Below are 23,348 nucleotides of genomic sequence, written 5' to 3' on the forward strand. Positions count from 1 at the left end.
GATAGATCTTCTGCTGATGAGTCAGTGGCAAGGCGTTTCCTATATATATTTGAAAAGTGGAAATTGTAGCATTTCCTGGATTTTGTCAAGGAATTTCTTTGCTGCAATATAACCCTGGATGTTAGGAGGCAGGATATTAGAGAGGACTGGTAGCCAGTGAAACTTTTTTTGGTGCCATAGGTTCTGTTATTCTCATTGTTTGATTCAATTTTACATCAAATAACTGTGTGGGGAATGTAACCACACAGGAGCACATACTCTCCAACTAAGCAGTGATCTAGCACTGAGTTACACAGTGTTTACGCAATTCCTCAGTCGAGACCCCATGCTTATTTAAGAGGCCATTTCTGCATGTAATCTTCTGATTAACCTTGGTGAGATGGCCCTTGTAGGTGAGTTACTCCTACATATAATGGTTTTGGGCCATGTGTCTGTCATTCTCCATTCAAGAAGATATTGAGTTCTCTATGTCGTGGCATGGTTGAGATGGAAGCATGACAACACTGTATTTGACACACTGGGCTTACGTCTCCACTTCTTGCATTAGCTACTGATTGCTGCCATATTCTGATTTAGGATGTCCTCAAACTTTTTGAAATCTCTCTCTCTCGTGAAGCAAAGTAGATGTAATCTGCATACTGAATGGCCTTGAAATTGTTGGAGGCAGGTCATTCATAAATATATTGAAAAAAGAGAAAGAACATATTGCTGAGGGAGTCTCTTTTTCTGAGTCCTTCAGCTTCCTTGACTATGGGATGCTGTTCCAGAAAGAAGGTCTGCTGGGAGGAGATGGGGCCCACCTGACCAAGAAGGGGAAGAGCATATTCATGTACTGACTTGGCAACATAGTGAGGATGGCTTTAAACTAGGTTCAAAGGGGGCGGGTGACAAAAGCCAACAGCTAATCATAAACAGAGGTTTAACTGGTGGGCAGGGGGACATGGAAAATTACAATATGGTTATAGGAGCAACAAGAGGGAAATAAGTGGGGGATTGTGCTCATCATCTTACATGTCTATACACAAATGCAAGGAGTATATGGAATAAACAGGAAGAACTGGAAGCATTAGTGCAGGGGTCGGCAACCTTTCAGAAGTGGTGTGCCGAGTCTTCATTTATTCACTCTCATTTAAGATTCCGCGTGCCCATAAGACATTTTAACGTTTTTAGAAGGTCTCTTTCTATAAGTCTATAATATATAACTAAACTATTCTTGTATGTAAAGTAAATAAGGTCTTTAAAATGTTTAAGAAGCTTCATTTAAAATTAAATTAAAATGCAAAGCACCCCGGACCGGTGGCCAGGACCCAGGCAGTGTGAGTGCTACTGAAAATCAGCTCGCGTGCCGCCTTTGGCACCCGTGCCATAGGTTGCCTACCCCTGCATTAGTGCATAAGCTAAATAATGACTAAACTGGTGTTACAGAGTTTTGATGGAATATGTCTCATGACTAGAATATTGGTTTATTCAGGAAGGGGAAAAACAGAGGAGGGGTGGCACTATATATCAAGAATATATACTTGTGCTGAGGTCCAGAAGGAGGCGAGAGGCAGACCAGTTGAAAGTTTCTGGGTAAAGACAGAAGGGGTAAAAAATAGGGGTGATATTAAGGTAGGTGTCCACTATAAAATATCAATTTAGGAAGAAGAGGTGGACGAGGCATTTCTAGAATAAACAACTGAAATATTCAAAACAAAAGACCAGGTAGTAGTAGGGGAATTTAACTTCATAGACATCTGTTGAAAAGTAACATGGCAAAACACTGCATTCCAGTAAGTTCTTACTATGTATTGAGGACAACTTTTTTCTTTGAGAAAAGGGAGAAGTAACCCAGGGGACAGCCAATTAAGACTTGCTTGTGATCAGTGGGGACTAATTGGTAGCAAATCTGAAGGTGGAAAGCAGTTTGGGTGAAACTGATCATGAAATGATAGATTCTAGACAGATATATAAGAACATAAGAACGTCCGTACCGGGTCAGACCAAAGGTCCATCTAGCCCAGTATCTGTCTACCGACAGTGGCCAATGCCAGGTGCCCCAGAGGGAGTGAACCTAACAGGCAATGATCAAGTGATCTCTCTCCTGCCATCCATCTCCATCCTCTGACGAACAGAGGCTAGGGACATCATTCTTACCCATCCTAGCTAATAGCCATTTATGGACTTAGCCACCATGAATTTATCCAGTCCCCTTTTAAACACTGTTATAGTCCTAGCCTCCACAACCTCCTCAGGTAAGGAGTTCCACAAGTTGACTGTGCGCTGCGTGAAGAAGAACTTCCTTTTATTTGTTTTAAACCTGCTGCCTGTTAATTTCATTTGGTGACTCCTAGTTCTTGTATTATGGGAATAAGTAAATAACTTTTCCTTATCCACTTTCTCAACATCACTCATGATTTTATATACCTCTATCATATCCCCCCTTAGTCTTCTCTTTTCCAAGCTGAAGAGTCCTAGCCTCTTTAATCTTTCCTCGTATGGGACCCTCTCCAAACCCCTAATCATTTTAGTTGCCCTTTTCTGAACCTTTTCTAGTGCTAGAATATCTTTTTTGAGGTGAGGAGACCACATCTGTACACAGTACTTGAGATGTGGGCGTACCATGGATTTATATAAGGGCAATAATATATTCTCAGTCTTATTCTCTATCCCCTTTTTAATGATTCCTAACATCCTGTTTGCTTTTTTGACCGCCTCTGCACACTGCGTAGACATCTTCAGAGAACTATCCACGATGACTCCAAGATCTTTTTCCTGACTCATTGTAGCTAAATTAGCCCCCATCATGTTGTATGTATAGTTGGGATTATTTTTTCCAATGTGCATTACTTTACATTTATCCACATTAAATTTCATTTGCCATTTAGTTGCCCAATCACTTAGTTTTGTGAGATCTTTTTGAAGTTCTTCACAATCTGCTTTGGTCTTAACTATCTTGAATAGTTTAGTATCATCTGCAAACTTTGCCACCTCACTGTTTACCCCTTTCTCCAGATCATTTATGAATAAATTGAATAGGATTGGTCCTAGGACTGACCCTTGGGGAACACCAGTAGTTACCCCTCTCCATTCTGAGAATTTACCATTAATTCCTACGCTTTGTTCCCTGTCCTTTAACCAGATCTCAATCCATGAAAGGACCTTCCCTTTTATCCCATGACAGCTTAATTTACGTAAGAGCCTTTGGTGAGGGACCTTGTCAAAGACTTTCTGGAAATCTAAGTACACTATGTCCACCGGATCCCCCTTGTCCACATGTTTGTTGACCCCTTCAAAGAACTCTAATAGATTAGTAAGACACGATTTCCCTTTACAGAAACCATGTTGACTATTGCTCAAGAGTTTATGTTTTTCTATGTGTCTGACAATTTTATTCTTAACTATTGTTTCGACTAATTTGCCCGGTACCGACGTTACACTTACCGGTCTGTAATTGCTGGGATCACCCCTAGAGCCCTTTTTAAATATTGGCGTTACATTAGCTAACTTCCAGTCATTGGGTACCGATGCCGATTTAAAGGACAGGTTACAAACCTTAGTTAATAGTTCCGCAACTTCACATTTGAGTTCTTTCAGAACTCTTGGGTGAATGCCATCTGGTCCCGGTGACTTGTTAATGTTGAGTTTATCAATTAATTCCAAAACCTCCTCTAGTGACACTTCAATCTGTGACAGTTCCTCAGATTTGTCACCTACAAAAGCCAGCTCAGGTTTGGGAATCTCCCTAACATCCTCAGCCGTGAAGACTGCAGCAAAGAATCCATTTAGTTTCTCCGCAATGACTTTATCGTCTTTAAGCGCTCCTTTTGTATTTCGATCGCCAAGGGGCCCCACGGGTTGTTTAGCAGGCTTCCTGCTTCTGATGTACTTAAAAAACATTTTGTTATTACCTTTGAAGTTTTTGGCTAGCTGTTCTTCAAACTCCTCTTTGGCTTTTCTTATTACACTCTTGCACTTAAGTTGGCAGTGTTTGTGCTCCTTTCTATTTGCCTCACTAGGATTTGACTTCCACTTTTTAAAGGAAGTCTTTTTATCTCTCACTGCTTCTTTTACATGGTTGTTAAGCCACGGTGGCTCTTTTTTAGTTCTTTTACTGTTTTTCTTAATTTGGGGTATACATTGAAGTTGGGCCTCTATTATGGTGTCTTTAAAAAGGGCCCATGCAACTTGCAGGGATTTCACTTTAGTCACTGTACCTTTTAACTTTTGTCTAACTAACCCCCTCATTTTTGTACAGTTCCCCCTTTTGAAATTAAATGCCACAGTGTTGGGCTGTTGAGGTGTTCTTCCCACCACAGGGATGTTGAATGCTATTGTATATTATGGTCACTATTTCCAAGCGGTCCTGCTATAGTTACCTCTTGGACCAGCTCCTGCGCTCCACTCAGGATTAAATCTAGAGTTGCCTCTCCCCTTGTGGGTTCCCGTACCAGCTGCTCCATGAAGCAGTCATTTAAAGTATCGAGAAATTTTATCTCTGCATTTCGTCCTGAAGTGAAATGTTCCCAGTCAAATATATATATTCTAGATAGATTCTAAGGAAATGAAGGAGTTACAGTAGCAAAATAATGGCAATGGAATTCAAAGATGCAGACTAACAAAATCAGAAAATTGGTTGGTATGGTTGCATGGGAAGAAAATATAAGGGAAAGCTGTTCAGGAGAGTTGACCGTTTTTCAAGGGAACAATATTAAAGGCACAACTGCAAACTATGCTAATGTGAAGGAAAGATAGGAAGAGACCAATATGGCTCCATCGGGAGCTCTTTAATGACTTGAAAATAAAAAAAGAATCCTAAAAAAAGTGGAAACAGGGACAAATTGCTAAGAAGTACAAAAGAATAGCACAAGCATGTAGGGGCAAAATCAGAAAGGCTAATGAACAAAATGCATGCACCTAGCAAGGGACAGAAAAGGCAATAAGAAGAGGTTCTATAAATACATTATGAGCAAGAAAAAGACAAAGGAAAATGTAGATCCTTTACTTAGCAGGGAAGGAGAGTTAATAATGGATGACATCAAAAGGCTGACATGTTTAAGGCCTGTTTTGCTTCAGTTAAGGTTAATGGTAACCTTATACTTAATACAATTAATATTAACAACAAGGAATGCAATGCAAAATAGAGAAAGAACAGGTTAAAGAATATTTAGATAAGTTAGATGTATTCAAGTTGGCAAGGCCTGACAAAATTCATCCTTGGGTACTTAAGGAACTAGCTGAAGCAGTTTCAGAACCATTGGCAATTATCTCTGAGAACTCATGGAGCACTGTTGAGGAGTTGAGAAAAGCAAATGTAGTACCTAACTTTAAAAATGGGAATAAGGAGTGCCAGGGAATTATAGAACAATCAGCTAACTTTAATATCTGGAAAGATACTAGAGATACTGGAACAAACTTTTAAATAATTCATTTGTAAGCACCTAGCAAATAGTAGGGTTATAAGGAATAGCCAGCATGGATTTTTCAAGAACAAATCATGACAAATCAACCTACTTTCCCTCTTTGGCAGGGATACTGACCTAGTGGATAGGGAGAAGAGTAAATGGGATATATCTTGATTTTAGTAAGGCTTTCGATGCAGTCTCACATGATAGTCTCATAAGCAAACTAGAGAAATGAGGTCTAGATGAAATTACTGTAACGTGGGTTGAAACATACTCAAAGTGTAGTTATCAATAGTTCTTTGTCAAACTGGGAGTATCTACTGGCGACCCTCAGGATGAGTCCTGGTTGTGATACTACTCAATATTTTTATTAATGACTTGGATAATGGAGTGGAGAACATGCTTATAGAATGTGCAGATGACACCAAGCTGGGAGGGGTTGCAAGCACTGTGCAGGGCAGGATTAGAATTCCAAACAACTTTGACATATCGGAGAATTGATCTGAAATCAATAAGATGAAATTCAATTATGATAAGTGCAAAGTACTATGCTTGGGAAGGAAAAATCAAATGCACAGTACAAAATGTGGACTAATCGGCTAGATGGTAGTGCTGCTGAAAAGGATCTGGGGTTATAGTGGATCACAAATTGCATATGAGAAAAAAATATGATGCAGTTGTGAAAAAGGCTAATATCATTCTGCTAGACTTTAACAAAAATGTTGTACATAAGACATGAGAGGTAACTGTCCCGTACTTCTCAACACTCGTGAGGCCTTGGCTGGAGTACTGTGTCCAAATTCTGGATGCCACACATTAGGAAAAATGTGGATAAACTGGAGAGAGTCCAGAGGAGAGCAACAAAAATGACAAAAGGTTTAGAAAATCTGACCTATGAGAAAAAGTTAAAAACCTGGGCATGTTTGGTCTTGAGAAAAGAAGACTGAAGGGGAACCTGTTAACAGTCTTCAAATATGCTTAAACTGGAGCAAGAGAGATTTAGATTAGATATTATGGAAAACTTTCTAACTGTAAGTGTAATTAAGTTCTGGAATAGGCTTCCAAGGGAGTTTGTGGAATCCCCATCTTTGGGAGGCTTTTAAGAACAGGTTGGACAAATACCTTTAAGGGATGGTCCCTTCTAGCCCCACATTTCTATGATTCTGTGTGTTCATCTTAGCTATCTTAGCTTAACTAGCATGTCTTGGTATTTGTCTGTTCTGAAGCATCATTTCCTAAGCTATAATAACCCTGCAGTCAGGTAGTCCTATGTGAGAGAGGAACTCTTAGTAAATCTGCATTTTATTTTCAACGTTACCCTTTGGTTTATCCTCCAATATATACGTATCTACATTAGGCTGGTCAAAATTAAAAGCACTTTAAACACCTCCACTAGATGATACTGTGGCTTTGATAACTGCGGCTTTGATAACTGCATAGATCGCAACATTTTAAAATATGGAACAATTCTATAAATCTGCGCCAATTGTATTGAGTTTGTTATAATGCTCATTACAAAAGTTATTTTAGATGTCATCACATAAAACACAGAATATGTACTTTTGATATGCCACTTTCCCTCTCTCTAGAGTCATTAATTGCAAGGATATCAAGCAATGCACTCTTGGAAATTGCAAGCTGAGATGCTCATTACTGACTTTCTCCAATATAATGACCTCTAGAAAAAATAAATTCAAGTTTTATGTTGACATAGTGTTTGCAATTTAGTCCAATACATTCGTTTGAACTCCCTGAATATATACTCAAAAGGCAAGAGGTGAACGGTCTGGGACAAACACTCCATTCACATTTTTGCTCATAACCAGATCCTTTGTAATGCTTTCAGGGAGGGCTATTTATATGTTGTAACTACCCTTAGGATTGTTTCCTAAGTTGGTGTTCTCTGACTTAAACAAAAACAAAAACAGAAACAATAGAGAGCAACATTCAGACCCTTGTAACTAGAAAACAGAAAACAAGAGAAAAATGGCATTGAGTATTTTTATATATTTATAGTAGCCCGTTTAAAACTGATTTTTCAGTTCTCTGGTTTGAGAAACAAGATCTGCCCATTCCAGCCTCGGGATCATGGAATCTCTGAGGTGAAGGAATGAGTAGCGGGAGGGTGTTTATTATTATTTTTTTTCCATGGAGGTTGGAGAGCATGAGAGAAGTCTTTAGGACTGCAAATGAGCCTCCTTTAGGGTCTCTATAGGCAAATATAAATGTTTTGTTGAATCCCTGTAGGAGAAGCAGGACACTGAGCAAAAAAATTACAATACCAAGATAAAATATGGTTCTTCAGTCCATTGCCTCCCTTTCTTTACCCAACTCTCTTAATGGCTTACAAGTAGAGGATTTGAATATCCTGTCCCATTCTATATCCTACCAGCTTAAACTTCAGTGAGGAAAATTTACGCTAAGCCTCAGAGGATCTTTTATAAGAACTACTAGAGGAGAAGCTGCTAGTGGAGAATGTAGAATCCCATCAATGAGAATATTAAGTTAGTCTAACACCCATCCCTCAGGGAAGGTTTAGAGATACTAATACCAGTTCTGTAACAATGCAAGAGGAAGAAAAACTAGCTAACCCAAGAAGATGTGCCTTCCAATACAAATATTTCTGTGATACATATAAAAGCACTGCTCTCTCAACCTACCACACTCAACTGCTCAAAGACTTTCAATAGCAGAGTGGCTGAATATGCTGAGAAAACTACAAAGAGCAGTACCTATAGCACAGTACTAAGTGTTTGCTTTCCTTCTCTTGCCTCTGTAGCATAATAGGATAACTGACTGGGTTGGGAGCCCTAAGCACGAATATTTTGCCCTCCCCCCCATACACCACATAATAAAAAGCAAATAGGAAGCCCCCTTGAGCTGCTTGGTGCCCTAAGTAATTTTTAGTCTGCTTATACCTAGCACTGACTCTGTTTCTGCTCGAATTGGCTACTGGCTAATTTCCTCCCGGTGGCTCTTTCTTGGAGTGACTAGGCTATGCTAGGCTGCTGATTCCACTGGCAGCAGACTGACTTGAATTGCTGCTCTTGCTTGTCTCTTCTTTGAAGACCAGACAGCTAATTAGTATGATTGCCAGTCAATTAGTTTCTTCTTCCATTTTGGGAGAGGAGTTACTATTCTTTTCAGATCTGTGCCTTTGGCAGCTCAATGACTGTTTGCAGCAGCAAGATCTTCCCTTCCTCCGTCAGAGCAGAGGACAGCAGTTTCTGTTGGAGAAAAATGCTGTTCTTGGGCAGGCTGCTTGGTCCAGGTGACTCCTAGCTCCCTAGATTTTGCCTGTCATTTGCGTCCCAATATATTATTTAATTTGGTGCCACTAACTGTGGTGAGGTTAGTGATGCAATGTTATTATTACTAAGGCTACGTCTATACTACCCGCCCGGGTCGGCGGGTAGCGTTCGACTTCTCGGAGTTCGATATATCGCGTCTCATCTAGACGCAATATATCGATCTCCGAACGCGCTCCCGTCGACTCCGGAACTCCACCACCACGAACGGTGGTGGCGGAGTCGACAGGGGAGCCGCGGACTTCGATCCCGCGGCATCTGGATGGGTGAGTAGTTCGAACTAAGGTAGTTCAAGTTCAGCTACGCTATTCGCGTAGCTGAACTTGCGTACCTTAGTTCGACCCCCCCCCCCCCCCACAGTGTAGACCAGGCCTAAGGAAGGTGGGTTAAATATAACAAAAATATGATTTAAAAATAGTGTCCTATAGCTCTGAACAAGTCAAATACGACAACAGATGTGGTAATATTAATATTTCAGACTCCTATAGTTCAGATGATGTTGACTCCCAAATACCAACCAAATCTGAATATCAGCTATGAACTCCTTTCCTAACAGGGCCAGGATTCCACAGATTTTCCTCTCCTAGCTAGTATGGAGCATCTCCTCTTGCAAAACACAAAGAACCCAACAACAGGTCTGGGCCACTCTTCTATAATAAACTGTCCTCTTAAGGAGCAATTGGCTGGTCCAATGCTTTTTTTTAGGGAAAGGAGGGGCGGGGAGTCAGATGACCATCACCCTACAGGAATGGAACTGATAAACACTTCTCACAGTCCTGTTGCACTGGCTTGTTAAGATGACATAACAGTCAACACAGTTAACTCTTAACACTAGTACGGAATTTGAAGAAAGGTGTGTGAGATCAACCAGAGCCAGCTTGAACTAGACAGGGGACATGTGAAGCACAGCTTTCAAATTTATAGGGAGTCAATATATAAATATTTCAAATCTGGTTTCTGAGGACAACTGCTCCTGTGCATGTTTAATTGACAAAGTGTAAAAAAACCAGAAGAAGCTGGAGTCTTGTCTATACTATACCTAGTAAAAATAAAATAAGTTATTGAGTGATAGTACTCATGGGTGGGAATTTTAGATGAGGTCCATGTGTGCCAATAAATTGAAAGGATATTAGGGCTGTCCAATGGTTAAAAAATAATCATGATTAATTGCAAGATTTAAAAAATAGTAGTGATTAATCGTAGTTTTAATCACACTGTTAAACAATAACAGAATACCATTTTTTAAAATATTTTTGGATGTTGGGGGAGAAGTGTTTCTCTTTGTGTGTGTGTGTGTGTGTGTGTGTGTGTGTGTGTGTGTGTGTGTGTGAGAGAGAGAGAGAGAGAGAGAGAGAGAGAGTTTTGAGCCAGCAGCAGCTACTGTCAGCAGCACTCACTCCTGAGCCAGCAGCAGCAGCAGACCCCCCTGTCCCCTGATCCCAGCTCAGCAGCAACTGGGTACATGGGTGGGGAGAGGGAGACACCCCGACATCAGTCCTTCTGCCCTACGCAGCAGACAGGAGGCAGGCTCCCGATCTGGAGCAGCTAGGCCAGAAGCGACTCTGGGTGGGGGAAAGGGGAGGAGGCAGCAGCAGTGGAGCTGGGTGATGGGAGGAGGGGCATCCCTGCCCTGGAGGCATGCAGCGGCGCCTCGCTGAGCATGGTGCCCTGGTTTGCGATTAACGCTCATTAAAAAAAAAATGCATTAATTTGTTTTTAGTTAATTGCATGCGTTAACTGTGATTAATTGACAACCCTAGATTATATCAGCATCATAAGCAACTGATAGGTCTAAAATGTATCAAGAAATCTTCAGACCTGACTTATGACAAAAACTCTCTCTATTGAGAAAAAAAAATAAATTGGAATAAGTATTTTAATCAACATAGAACTTCTACTGAATTAATTTTTTGCCTCTCCACTTTTCCTATGGATATGCATAACACTCTAGGGCCACTCTGCAGAATATCTTGTCTTTTCTCCTTCCACAAGGTCTTGCGTCATGAAGAACTACATAGGAAACTTTCCGGAACTTGCCAAAGATGCTTCTAATTAGACTGCAGAGGCAGTAGTGAGCATTTTAGATACTCCTGTTGTTTAGCTGATGCATGTGACTTCCACAACAAACACTCCCAATTAAAAAAAGAAGTATTTGTATTTTAGATACCATAAGAAAACTAAAAGTAAAAAGTTATTTTCCTCTCTTGTGCACTCTAGCACCAGTTTCTTCTGATCACACTCTATCGTAGTGAAATGAGAGATATAGGGTAGGGGAGGTAATATCTTTTATTGGACCAACTTCTGTTGGTGAGAGAGACAAGCTTTTGAGGCACACAAAGTTCTTCTTCAGGTCTGGGACAGATAATCACATTGTCACAGCTAAATACAAGGTGGAATAGATTATTACGCCTAAGGAGTTAACACATGTTGCAAGACATCATTCAAGATGAAATGGACAATTAACATCTCTGTAGTCACAGGACAAAGAAGAGTTAGTGGGTTACAGACAGTTGTAATGAGAGATAAAACCAGTGTTTATGTTGAGTCCATGATTTTTAGTATCTAGCAAAGTTATACAGTATCCAGCAATGAGTACTCCTAAGCAAAGTTCTCTGGCTTTGGTGTGCTGGGTGTGAGCATTCCTGAATGGAATATACGTCTGCAACCACTCAAAGAATTATTCCTTCCTCATCCCTGCAGGATAAATTCTAGGATTCTAAGGTTGCAAGAAACCTAACATGGTAATTTTTACACTGTACTGAAGGACTTTTCATCTGTTTATTTCAAATAGAAAGAAAAGAAACAACAACTGTACAACTACTCGCAAGCCTTAATTATCTGAATTATTTGATAGACATTTTGTTGCTTATGCACATCTTGGTTCATTAGAGTACCCTTGTATTTCCTGACCAACATATGGAGGGCCACATATCTGCATCCTGAAGCCATTATATATATCTTCCTAATGGACCATAATATTCATTAAATTAATGAATAAATTATGGGGGGAAATCACTGCTAACGAAGTGAAGCTTCTAGCTTACTGAAGTTTACTTTTACAGTTTACTTTTACAGGATAAATTCAGCATATATACACAAATGGGGAATGCTCTGTACTTTCATTTTGGAGGAGCTACCGTTAAAATCAACAGTATCTATGTTAATAACACTAGAGTGTTGCAAAATTCTGCTCTAGATCCAAGCTTCCTCAGACCTCAAGATTGTTTGGACTCATCTTTAATTACTAGGTTGGCATTTAATTGAGAAGAGGAAGCATTTGATAAACAGGTGGCCATTCTAAATGTATACATAAAGATGTTCTTATTTTCAACTGTGACTCTTTTGACATTAGTGCTCATGAAATTTAAGAAAATAGGATGGTATTGGATTAAGTCAAGCACAGTTTGTACAAATATCATGCACATTTCTGGAAACAGTCAACACATATACTTCTAATCTGTAACAACTATGATATTCCAGTCCTGGAAAAATAAAAACAAATAGTTGGGGGAAATTATGAGGTTTTACTGGCATGTTGACAAATATTTACTAGATATTTGAATAAAACCTCTGAGTCATTTTCACTTGTTATGTAGACAAGATTTAAACTCAGATCTCTAGGGGGAAAAGACCAGTGATCCAATCCTTGGTATCTTTACAATTTGGGTTGGTTGTGGGGGAAGAGGGGCACCAGACACAAAAGCATTGCTGATTTAACTCTGAGTGTGAGACATTTTGAGGCAGTTTTAAAAGCTTAAGTCACCAGAGACCAGAGTTGACAACATGAAAGGTGGGAAAGTGGGAAATCACCACGCAGTTACTTAACCGTATCTGACCTGGGGACAAAAAGAATGAATGGCAGTTTCCATGGTGGACAGTTCCTTAAACTACAGAGAACTTTTTATTGTATTTAATCATTGATGTAATCCCCTAGAGAACTGAAAGTATTAACTCTCTCTTGACTTTTTTCCTTCCATTGGGAAGCTGTTACATGAGAAAGTGTAACATGGCTTCTTTTTGTATTCTTTACTGTGCAGAAGTATCATTGATATGACAGCATTAGTAGCACATGCAGAAATAATGAGATTCTAGAATAGATGTGGGCTGTTTTATGTGGCCTCACAATAATGCTAGATTTTAGAAAAAATAGATATATACCACCTAGGAGAATATTCACTACTATGTGGTAATAATGCTGTAGGTCAAATTTGGGGCCTGATTTTTTGTCTGTTTCTTTTTAGCATTCCTGAGAACAGACAATTTATAAAAAATACACACGTGTGGATAGATAGTATATGTACATGTCTTATACTTGTGAATGTTAAAAAGATAACAAAATATTCAGGCCCTGAAGTTTGCTTCCAACAACACTGTGTATATATATTTTGCACACATATGTTAGAAAAGCTGGGTGACCAGCCATGGCTTGAGGAGGAGCAGGGACAGCCTGACGCAGGGGCACGGTTGCTGGAACGGGCGGTCAGGGAACCGTGGCCCTCCCCATTTTTTTCCAGCCATAAGGATGACCGATGAGGGGAAGGGATGGACAGGTGTGAGCAGCGGGCAGGATCTTGGGAGGAAGAGGCAGTGTGGGGGTGGGGCCTCAGAGGAAGGAGTGGTGCTAGGGTGAGGGTTTGGGGGGTAGGCGGTGGCATGAGGGCAGGGGCTCAGAGGGAAGGGGTGGCATGGTTCGGGCACCAGTGGCTCCCCACTTTTGGGGAGTTTCTGCTGCTTCTAGCATGGGTAGTTTATCAGAGCTACTAGTGACCCCCCACACTCAACAATACAGCAACACTGAGCAGACTGGAGTGGCTCCTTTCTTTAGGAGCCTATCCACCTGCCATTGTTTGTGGATTGGGATTCACAGGTAATTATGTCAAATTATCTCATCAGGCTCAGAACACTCAGGTTCAGGGATGAGTCAAGCAGCTCAGAACACTCATCTCTCTTTCTCTCTCACACACACAGACTCATGAAGGTTAAACGAGGGGCTAAGTTTTAGCGTAGTGCGAAACTGAAACATTGTACCTATAACTATCTCACCACCCAACCAATGTAGGATTTATAATGAAAATGCTGCATTCAAATATAACTAGCAAATATAGAGTATACAGGGAGATCTATGGTAACAACACACCATATTTATCTCTCAGTCTCTACTAAAGTCACAGCAGTTGTTAAATTGTACAGAACAGAAGCCCTAGATACACTTTCATTCTCATGAAGGAAATGAAGAACTGACTCTTCAAAGCATAATACAAACATGTGCTTATACTACATTATTTAGACATACAGAAAGATTACAAAGCTATATTTGAAACAAGATGACGGGAAATGTAGACTGTAGTTTACAAAGATATTTATGCCAAGCAGAACTTTTGCAATTACTCTTCTGCCATTGCTACTTCAAACAACCCAACCAACCAAAACATTCCTAAAAACTCCCCACAGGAGGTGACTTCAGCATGGCAGGTTTGAATGACATGTTAACTCTGTATCAATTTTCATACATCATCTTTTATCCTGGTGTAGTTGAAATTTATGCAAGTCATAAATTGGCTTTAAACAAGCTTTGAATCAGGCTGGAACTAGTTTTCAAATTAAAGAGCCGTCAGTACATTACAAGCTACTGTCATTTTATTACCCCAATCAATTCTGTGTGGCCTGAGGTACAAGGAAAATGAATGCTGTCTTCATTTGCTAAGGGTTTATCTCCTACACCAGGCTTTGAAAACATGACTAAAGTAATGAACTGGGAGCTAAAGTTACTAACAATGACTTTTAATGTTAGCAAAGTAGAAAACAAGTTGTTCCTCTTTAGAGTTATGCATAGAAAAGTCCCTTTTTAAAACATGAAGCCAGTTTCTTAAGGCTAAAGAATAGAAGGAAGGGAATTACATTTCAGTTAGAAATCTACATGTAAGGAACTTTTAAATTCTTTTATATACTACTTTGTTGCTGTTTGTTACATGGTTGCTTTCTACCAGTTTCACCATACACACACAAACTGACAAAAAATACTTCCATCAAAAATAATAAAAATTTACAGATATGCAAAGTAATAATTGGAGATATACCAATCTCCTAGAACTGGAAGGGACCTTGAAAGGTCATCAAGTCCAGACTAATTTTTGCCCCAGATCCCTAAGTAGCCTCCTCAAGGATTGAGCTCACAATGCTGGGTTTAGCAGGCCAATGCTCAAACCACTGAGCTATCCCTCCCCCCCTAAGAAAAATGTGGCTTGAGAATGTATTAGAATTTGATTTAAGGATATTTACTTTGCATATTTTGGCATGTGATGTTGACAATTTGTTTGAAAGCTTTAAGTTTCTGAATCTCAGCACCTACTGCCATTAAATAATTATTTTCTGACCTCCCTCATACTTTCTCACAACTGTGAAAATTTAAATCAACAAAAATTGAAAGAAATCTAAATCAATAAGAAACACAAAATTCTTAAAAATAGACATTGATATTATCCATTGAAATTATTTTTAAAAAATGAATTCTGCCAAGCCTACAAGTAATGCTTTTAATTATTTGGTCCACCAGTCTTCCCTCCCACCTCCCATGGGAACAGCAGTAGCAACCAGAAAGAGCTTTTGCTATCAGTGGACATCATCATTCATCTCTATCCTGAAGAGTGGACTAGCTTCCTCCCTCTGCCCCTTCCCCTTCCCCTTCTCTCCGCCACATTTGCTCTATTGCCATTAGATAATTTTCTATCTCACCCCTCTCCCAGTATTTTAATCTACCAGATGTCCAGTCTGACCCTCCTTGCCCATTACACTTCTCACCCTCCTTCACTTCCCCTTCCCTTCTCTTTCCCAGTCTAACTCCTTAGCCCTCAATTTCCCTCTCTCTTTAACTGTCCTCTTTAACATCAACAGTCCCTGAACGACCTCAAGCAAAACCCAAAACTAAACAACTGTAATATATATATATATATATATATATAATATAATATATATATAAAGTTAAAAGGAAAACAGTAGCTGAAATTAGCAAGAAAAACCAGGATAATTTTGCTTATATCTTGTATCCATTTCCTCTCCTCTTTGAGTGTTTTTTGGCTTTAGACTATATGCTGGTCAAGAAAGAACCACATCCCCTTACGCGTCTGTACATCAGCAAGCACAATGGGGCCCACATGTCTGATTGAGGCCTGTGGGTACTATCATAATTGAAATAAGTTTTGTGTAATTATAGCGTCCTCATGGCCAAGATGGAGTCTGCTCTGTGGGGGGCTCCAGCCAAGAAAAAGGTGCTCTGGAAGTGCGTCATATGTGCTCATGGTTGTCTTCTGCAGCAACAGACTTTCCCCAACAAGCTCCTACTGTGGCCTCTTCTGCAACTCTACGAAAACCAACAGAGAGTGACAACCTCCCCTAATTAACTAGCTACAACCTGCCTCCGTATTCTCAATGCAAAGTCACTAGCCCCAGTACTCATGGCCCCATACTCTTTTGGGCAACAGTGATACTGGGTCCGGCTCTGGTTTGTCCTTCCAGGATGATTGCTTCCTGGCATGATGCTCCTCCAGGCTTGTATCCTGGGACATCCCCGCAAGGCTGATCTGACCCTCCTAGGCTTTGGACTGATTCTCAGAGGCTTTGCTATGGAATGGCCTGCTTGCTGTAGATGGTCTTGTGTGGCACTACAGACACACACACCCCTTTCACTCTCCCCGCCTTGACACCCCTCCCTGGAACAACCAGCACTACCTCTGCCTCAGGATGAGGTTTTAAAGGGCCCATGCACTCACAGTCCAAGAGGATTATATTTGGAAAGAAAGAGTCACAAATCAAAGAACTGTAAGTGCCTCAGTGAAATGGCATTGACCCTTACAGTTACTCAACAAAAGGAAGGGTTGGTATTAATGGCCAAGGGAGAGAGGCTACGCAATGCTTGAACTCTGTCATTGAGTTAGGCATTTTCAACAGGGTGCAAATGAAGTTTTTTCAGCATTAGAGCATTTATCAACCTGACTTTCATTTCACACAGCTACTGAAGCACAGTGCTGCTTTGCCTGCAGTAATGCTGCTTGCAGGAGGAGTAAATGAAGGAGTAAAATCATGTGTGGCACATTATTTATTGCTTTGTAACTGGGCAAATACTGTTTAATATATGAATGATGTAAGAGAATGTATGTTTCCCAACAGCAACACAGGTTGTGTGTGAAAATCTGGAAAAGGGAAAAAGCTAAGTCTATGTTGTTCATTTTCCCACTGATCACAGTTGCAGAGGCTCAATCTCTATAAGCATAAGTATTTTGTACAAAGAGCCCTCCCCTCTTTCATTCCCAGGGGTTTGGAGGAGAAAAGAAATATTCTTTATTCAAGAGGAAAAAGGCAGATGGCTGCCTATGTCCTGAGCTAGCTCCTTGCTGTCTTTTCCTCTGCAGTTATCTGGTGTACTGGGGAAGTTCCAGTGCATACAGTAATGGTGTTAGAAGTGTATACTACGGTAGTATAGTCACCACAGAACACAAGCGTGGCTGAAGATACAGTTCGTTCCCTCATCCAAAATATTACCGAGCATGTTGATTTTACTGCTTTCCATTTTTACATATCTGCTGCTGTGAGGAGAAATTCTTGCAAACTATGGATGCCAGAGTATGTTATTGTCTAGAAAGATTTTTTATCTTAGATAGTAACTTTAACTATGTGGTTTTAATACCTATTTAAGACACTATGCACACTATTCACTTCTGCTGCCTGCGGAGGCTGAATTTTCCCCTATGTTCATTGTGTATGGCTTTGTCCATCCCAATCCCTCTCATCATAAGTTTCAACAACAAAGCACAGTGAGTTCGCTGCATCTGCCTAGGATACATTCATCTCTATCTTCAATACAGAATAACGTCTAGCCCATATGACTTGAGATTTAAAAATACGTTTTTCTGAACAGCAAATGCACAAAGCAACTAATGAGCTATCAAGAGTCAAAGCGAGGGGTACAGCTGTAACCATTTTCTTAGCTAAGTAAGAGTTTAAGGCCGCATGTGGGTTTGCATGTGTCTGTTTTCAGGTTTTCATGATTCTGAGGCTGTTTCCTTCGGCAATAATTGGGGACTGACCATAGAAATGTCTCCTAGGGATTCGATTTCCCCCATTTATATTACCTTGCAAATGACATATGAACTGCTCAAAAACCACAAATGTGCTATTCGGGGCACTTGGACAGTTGAGCCCAAAAGGACTGTATTTATGAATAAAGACCTATTAAGTCTGTGTGCATGCAGCTCAGAGCAACAACAGTATTGGACTCCATGAAGCAAACTTCCCATCACTTATCACTATCAAACTGCAAATCTACACAACTTCTGAGCAATCTAGTTTACTCCATTTTGATGAATTGGGAATAGGTGCATACTATACTTGGCAAATGCTTAATTGTGCTGCAGGACTGAACCCCTTGAGATATTTCTGGTCTATCAGCTGCTTTATTCTGTTACAAAAGATAAGTAGCTTGGAAAAGGCATTCTCTTCAAGTGCACAATTTCCAGATACAATGCATCATTATGCAAAGTGTGTCTGTCAGATGTTGGAACAAAGCTTCAAATTGTTCCATCTAACTTTATTCTCAAGGCAGGGTCAGCAAGTTAAGACTTTTTTTTAATTATTATTTGAGACATGTTTTAAGTAATATTTAGTTTTCTGCATCCTCAATAGCAATCATTCTAGCTCTTCAAGTACTGGAAGTCCTGATTTTCTCCACATAATGCAAAACAGAGTGGTACTAAAATGGGAAGATGCCAAAAGCAGCATTAAATTGCTAAAGGGTATCAATCATATGCATAATGGTTTCCATCTTTTGCTATGTGATATAAGTCAGCGATTCTTTTTCAGGAATAAGACAAAACAAAACAAACACACACAAAAAGTAAACTATCAGTCTGTTAGAAAACACGTACCAATGTCCACTCTTCTGATTCCTCTGAATGATATGATGAAATGACAGACACAGCCTATATCTGAGTTTTAACTCTCAAGGCAAAATGCTTCAGTTCTGTTTTGAACCAATGTGATGCTGACTGTAGCGGTTGACAAGTAATCTCTGTTAAACATGAATGTTTTTATGGATTATTCTACCCCCAATGACTATTTGAAGTATGTATTGCAAATCTTGACACTGATGCATCAAATTTCTTGGGAAAGTCCTATCTGCACAGGAACAGATTGTGGAGGTAGAGAAAGAAAGATGGACAACTTTCAGTTAAACTGTCCAATTTTAATGTAAATTGTTCGTATGTTAAGTGTGATGTACAATTCTTACCTCAGGTTTTATATTTCTAAGTATCCTTCTATCATAGACAATACTCAAATTCAGAGAAGTCTATAATGGACTCCATACATTAACTATTGTTGTGTCCCAAATTCATTAATCAGTGTAAGACGTATCATTTGATTGTCCCTCATTAAAAAGGTGTGAAGGGGTAGTCTGCCCCACATCACAAAACTGACCAAGAACTCTTATATAGATCCAGAGTGGGCATTAACTGGGATGACTAACAAAGTGAGTTACACTTTGTAGAAAGACTTAATAAATCAGATCCCATGGGGCGGGGAGTGGGGATATGTTCTTAACCAATCTAGTCTGGAAAATTGATTAGAAGAACCTGAATGGGTGCTGAACTCAACATAACTGCAAAGCCACAAGGGGGTGTCCTGGGGGGCAGCACCCCATGACAGTGGGAGATCCCCTCACATCAGTGTCAAATACATCATCATTCCACACAGATCTTGCATTGACTGCTTATTATTGTGAATTATGGCATTAGGAATGCAGAATCATTAGCCTAGGTTATAGAAACTATTTATGGTAAAGAAATGAACCCTAAAATATCAAAAGCTTCCTGCAAAAATAATTCTTGTGTCCTTCTTTCTGGGTCTTTGCATAACATCTGAATCTGTCAGGCTGAAAGGAGTGTCTTGGGTATCCTATGGTAGGTTTCAAACAAACATAGCGGTTCTGCTATGGTAAACATTGTGGATGCCCCGAGTTACCCTTTAATGACAGTAAGCAGAATGATTAAATACAATAATTTTTAAAATGCATTAAACTACTAATACAGATACTATTATTAAACCAACCTAATGTCCTTCTTTGACAGGGTAACAAGCCTTGTGGATAGGAGGGAAGGAGTAGATATGATGTATCTCAACTTCAGTAAGGCTTTTGATACTGTCTCACAGCATCTTGCCATAAGCAAACTACGGAAATATAGCCTAGACAAACCTACAAAAAGGTGGGTGTACAATTGGTTAGAAAACTGTACTCACAAAGTAATTATCAATGGTTCACAGTCAAGGGTATATTGAGTGGGGTTCCACAGAGATCTGTCCTGGGTCTGGTTCTATGCAATATTTTCATAAACGATTTGGATAATGGCATAAAGAGTACACTTACAAAGTTTACGGACAATACGAAGCCGGGAGGGGTTGGAAGTGCTTTGGAGGACAGGACTAGAATTCAAAATGATTTTGACAAACTGAAGAAATGGTCTGAAGTAACTAGGATGAAATTCAATATGGACAGATGAAAAGTACTACACTTCAGAAGGAATAATCAACTGCATAAATACAAAATTGGAAATGATTGCCTAGGAAGGAGTGCTGCAGAACAGGAACAAGGGGTTATATAGGATCACAAACTAAATATGAATCAACAATGTAACATTGTTGCAAAAGAAGCACACATCATTCTGGGGTGGACTAGCTGGAGTGGTGTAAGTAAGATAAGAAGTAATTCTTCCACTCTACTCAGCACTGATAAGGCTTTACTTGGAGTACCATGTCCTGTTCTGGGTACTGCACTTCAGTAAAGATGTGGATAAATTGAAGAAAGTTCAGAGAAGAGCAACAAAAATGATTAAAAGTCTAGAAAACATGACCTACACGGAAAGATTGAAAAAAATGGGGTTTTTTTAGTCTAGAGAAGAGAGGACCAAGGGGAGTGTGTGTGTGGGGGGGCATATTATAACAGTCTTCAAGCACATAAAAGCTTGTTATAAAGAGGAGGGTGATAAATTGTTCTCCTTATCCATGCAGGAAAGGACAAAAAGTAATGGTCTTAAATTGCAACAAGGAAGATTAAGGTTATATATTAGGAAAAACTTTCTAACTATAAGGGTAGTTAAGCACTGCAACAACTTACCTAAGGAGGTTGTGGAATCTCCATTACTGGAGGTTTTAAGGAACAGGTTAGACAAACATCTGTTAGGAATGATCTAGATCAGCGGTTCTCAACTTTTTCTTTCTGAGGCCCCCCTCAACATGCTACAAAAACTCCAGGTCACAGCGGCAGGGAGGAAGTGGGGCGCAGGGGGAAAACTTGGGGCCGGGAGTGGGCCCACAGGCATAGCCATAGTTTGACTTCTATTTTGAAGGAGCAGGGGCCAGCGGGGCTCGGGCTCTAGGTTTCAGCCGTGGGGGTACCGCAGCCACCACGAAAGGGCTCGTAGCCCCACAGGGGGCCGCAGACCCCCAGTCGAGAACCACTGGTCTAGATAATACTTATTTCAATTGCACTGAAGGGGACTGCACTGGACCAGATGACCTACCAAGGTCCCTTCCAGTCCTCCATTTCTATAATTCCTATAGGTAATACACACTGGATGCCTAAGACCTAAAGAATATTTTATTATATCTAAGTCAGCTGCATTAAAAATAAGCCTATTTATTAAAAGAGGGAATGAACCACCAGCTGACACAGTTTAAGATGTAACACTAATCAACAACCTTTTGCTGAGCCCACAGCAACTGAAAGGTCAAAACTAGTGGTACTGCTTTAAAGGCCATTCAAAAAATTATAAAAATCTTCATAAATTAAACACTGTATAAATGTAAAGAATCATTATTAAGCTAAATTCATTGGAAATATTTGAACTTGTTCCTTTATGCTGGGGATCCTTCTCCCACCCAGGGTTAGATTACATCCAGCAGAAAACATCCCCTTTTGTCCAGCTCTCATTTGAAAAAAAGTCAAAGGATACTTAAAACTACAGTTGAGTTATGATTATAAGTTTGTGTGTGTGGAGTTGCCGATTTTTATTTCTTTGTTAATTGATGCATTTGTTAAGCTGTACTCTCTAAAACATTATACAATTTGCTACTGCCTAAAGCTCAAAATGAAACATTTGGAATAGTGTAACAAAGTGTATAAAATCTTATTTGTTTACATATAACTGTGGTTACAAGATAGTAGGTGCAGGGCACATTAAAAAATGATCGATCACAAATACTGAATTAAGTTTAAGTATCTTTGGTGTCCATTATATTGAATACAAAGTTTATGTATTATTATGGGATAGGATGTAACTTCTCTAGGGGGGGGATGTAGCCAAAGTAAACCTTGGGAAGTGTCATGAGCTTCAATGTGTAAAAGGGAACTTTTGAGACAAAGTGAAGTGAGTTTCCTAGGAAACACCTGGAGGGAGGTGAATGCAAATTCCCACCTCTGAACCCAATCCTTTGAAGCTACAACCTCAGGAGAGAACCAGTGACTGCTGATAACCTATTCACAGAATCTGAAGATCAAAAACCCAAGCTGTATAAATGAGAGAGACTGACATATTCATTCTGATTCTGAACTGTTATGAACTTGTAACCACAGGAAAAAAACTTTGGTGAGGTTTGAAGGACTCATCACCAGAGCCTTTGTTGGAATTAGGGGAAGCTTTGGTAAGCTTATTAGCATGCATGTAGGTTCTTTTATTGTTTTTAATTTTTTTCTCCTTAATGCTTTCACCTTAAGAATAAATGTGTTTTCTTAGCAAGAGCTGTGTGGTACCTGTTTATAGCCTCTGGAGAGTAAGCAAAGCAGAGACGCTGGCCATTTAGGCCATCTGGGAATAATACAGTGGAGGCAAGAAACACTGCAGCCTGGAAAAATCCCAGTCAGGAGTGAAAAAGATAAGGGGATCCATGCAAGAGAAGTGATGGCTAGGAAGCCGAAAGCCTACAAGTGGGTGCCTTGGTGGATCATGAAGGGGAATACAGGTGCAGTTGCCCTGAACTGTGACAAGGCCCATCCAGTCCAGTATCCTGTGTCTGATGGTGACCAGCACAAGAGGTTTCATAAAACTTCTTGTACCAAAACAGGAATGAAATAACTTTTGTAGCTAGTGAAACAAAACCACACTTTTAAGAACCTGATTGATTTTTCATTGTTTTAAGATCCAAGAGTTTGGGTCTGTGTTCACCTGTACCAATTGGTGAGGATAATATTCTCAAGCCTCCCCAGGAGCGGGAGTGTAGGAGCTTGGGGGGATATTTGGGGAAGGTAGGGCTCCAAGTGGCCCTCCCTAAATGTTTGTTTAAATCACTTGGTGGTGGCAGCGTTACTTAATCCAAGGTATAAGAGAGAAATTGTGCCTTGGGGAGTTTTTAACCTAAGCTGGTAGAAATAAGCTTAGGGGGTCTTCATGCGGGTCCCCACATCTGTACCCTGAAGTTCAGAGTGGGGAGGGAACCCTGACAGCCTGTATTGCATTTTAAAGTTAAGCACATCTGGGCTGCCTACCCCACCCCCACCCATGGGGCACCCACTTACACCTAGGAGTAGAAGACGCTGAGATTCGCAGGCAAAGCTGTGAGCCCCCACTGCCAGCCCACGGCAGCTGGAGCAGGAGCAGCACTGGGGTCTGCGTTC

The 23,348-nt window shown here is 40.1% G+C and overlaps 1 protein-coding gene across 5 annotated transcripts in view; it reads right to left on the reverse strand.

Moving 5' to 3' along the window:
• PHF14 (PHD finger protein 14) overlaps window positions 1-23,348 on the reverse strand; it is a 286,241-nt gene that overhangs the window by 48,393 nt on the left and 214,500 nt on the right. The window lies entirely within an intron of this gene.

Source organism: Mauremys mutica, chromosome 2 (genome assembly GCF_020497125.1).
Source record: "Mauremys mutica isolate MM-2020 ecotype Southern chromosome 2, ASM2049712v1, whole genome shotgun sequence".
Lineage (NCBI taxonomy): Eukaryota > Metazoa > Chordata > Testudines > Geoemydidae > Mauremys > Mauremys mutica.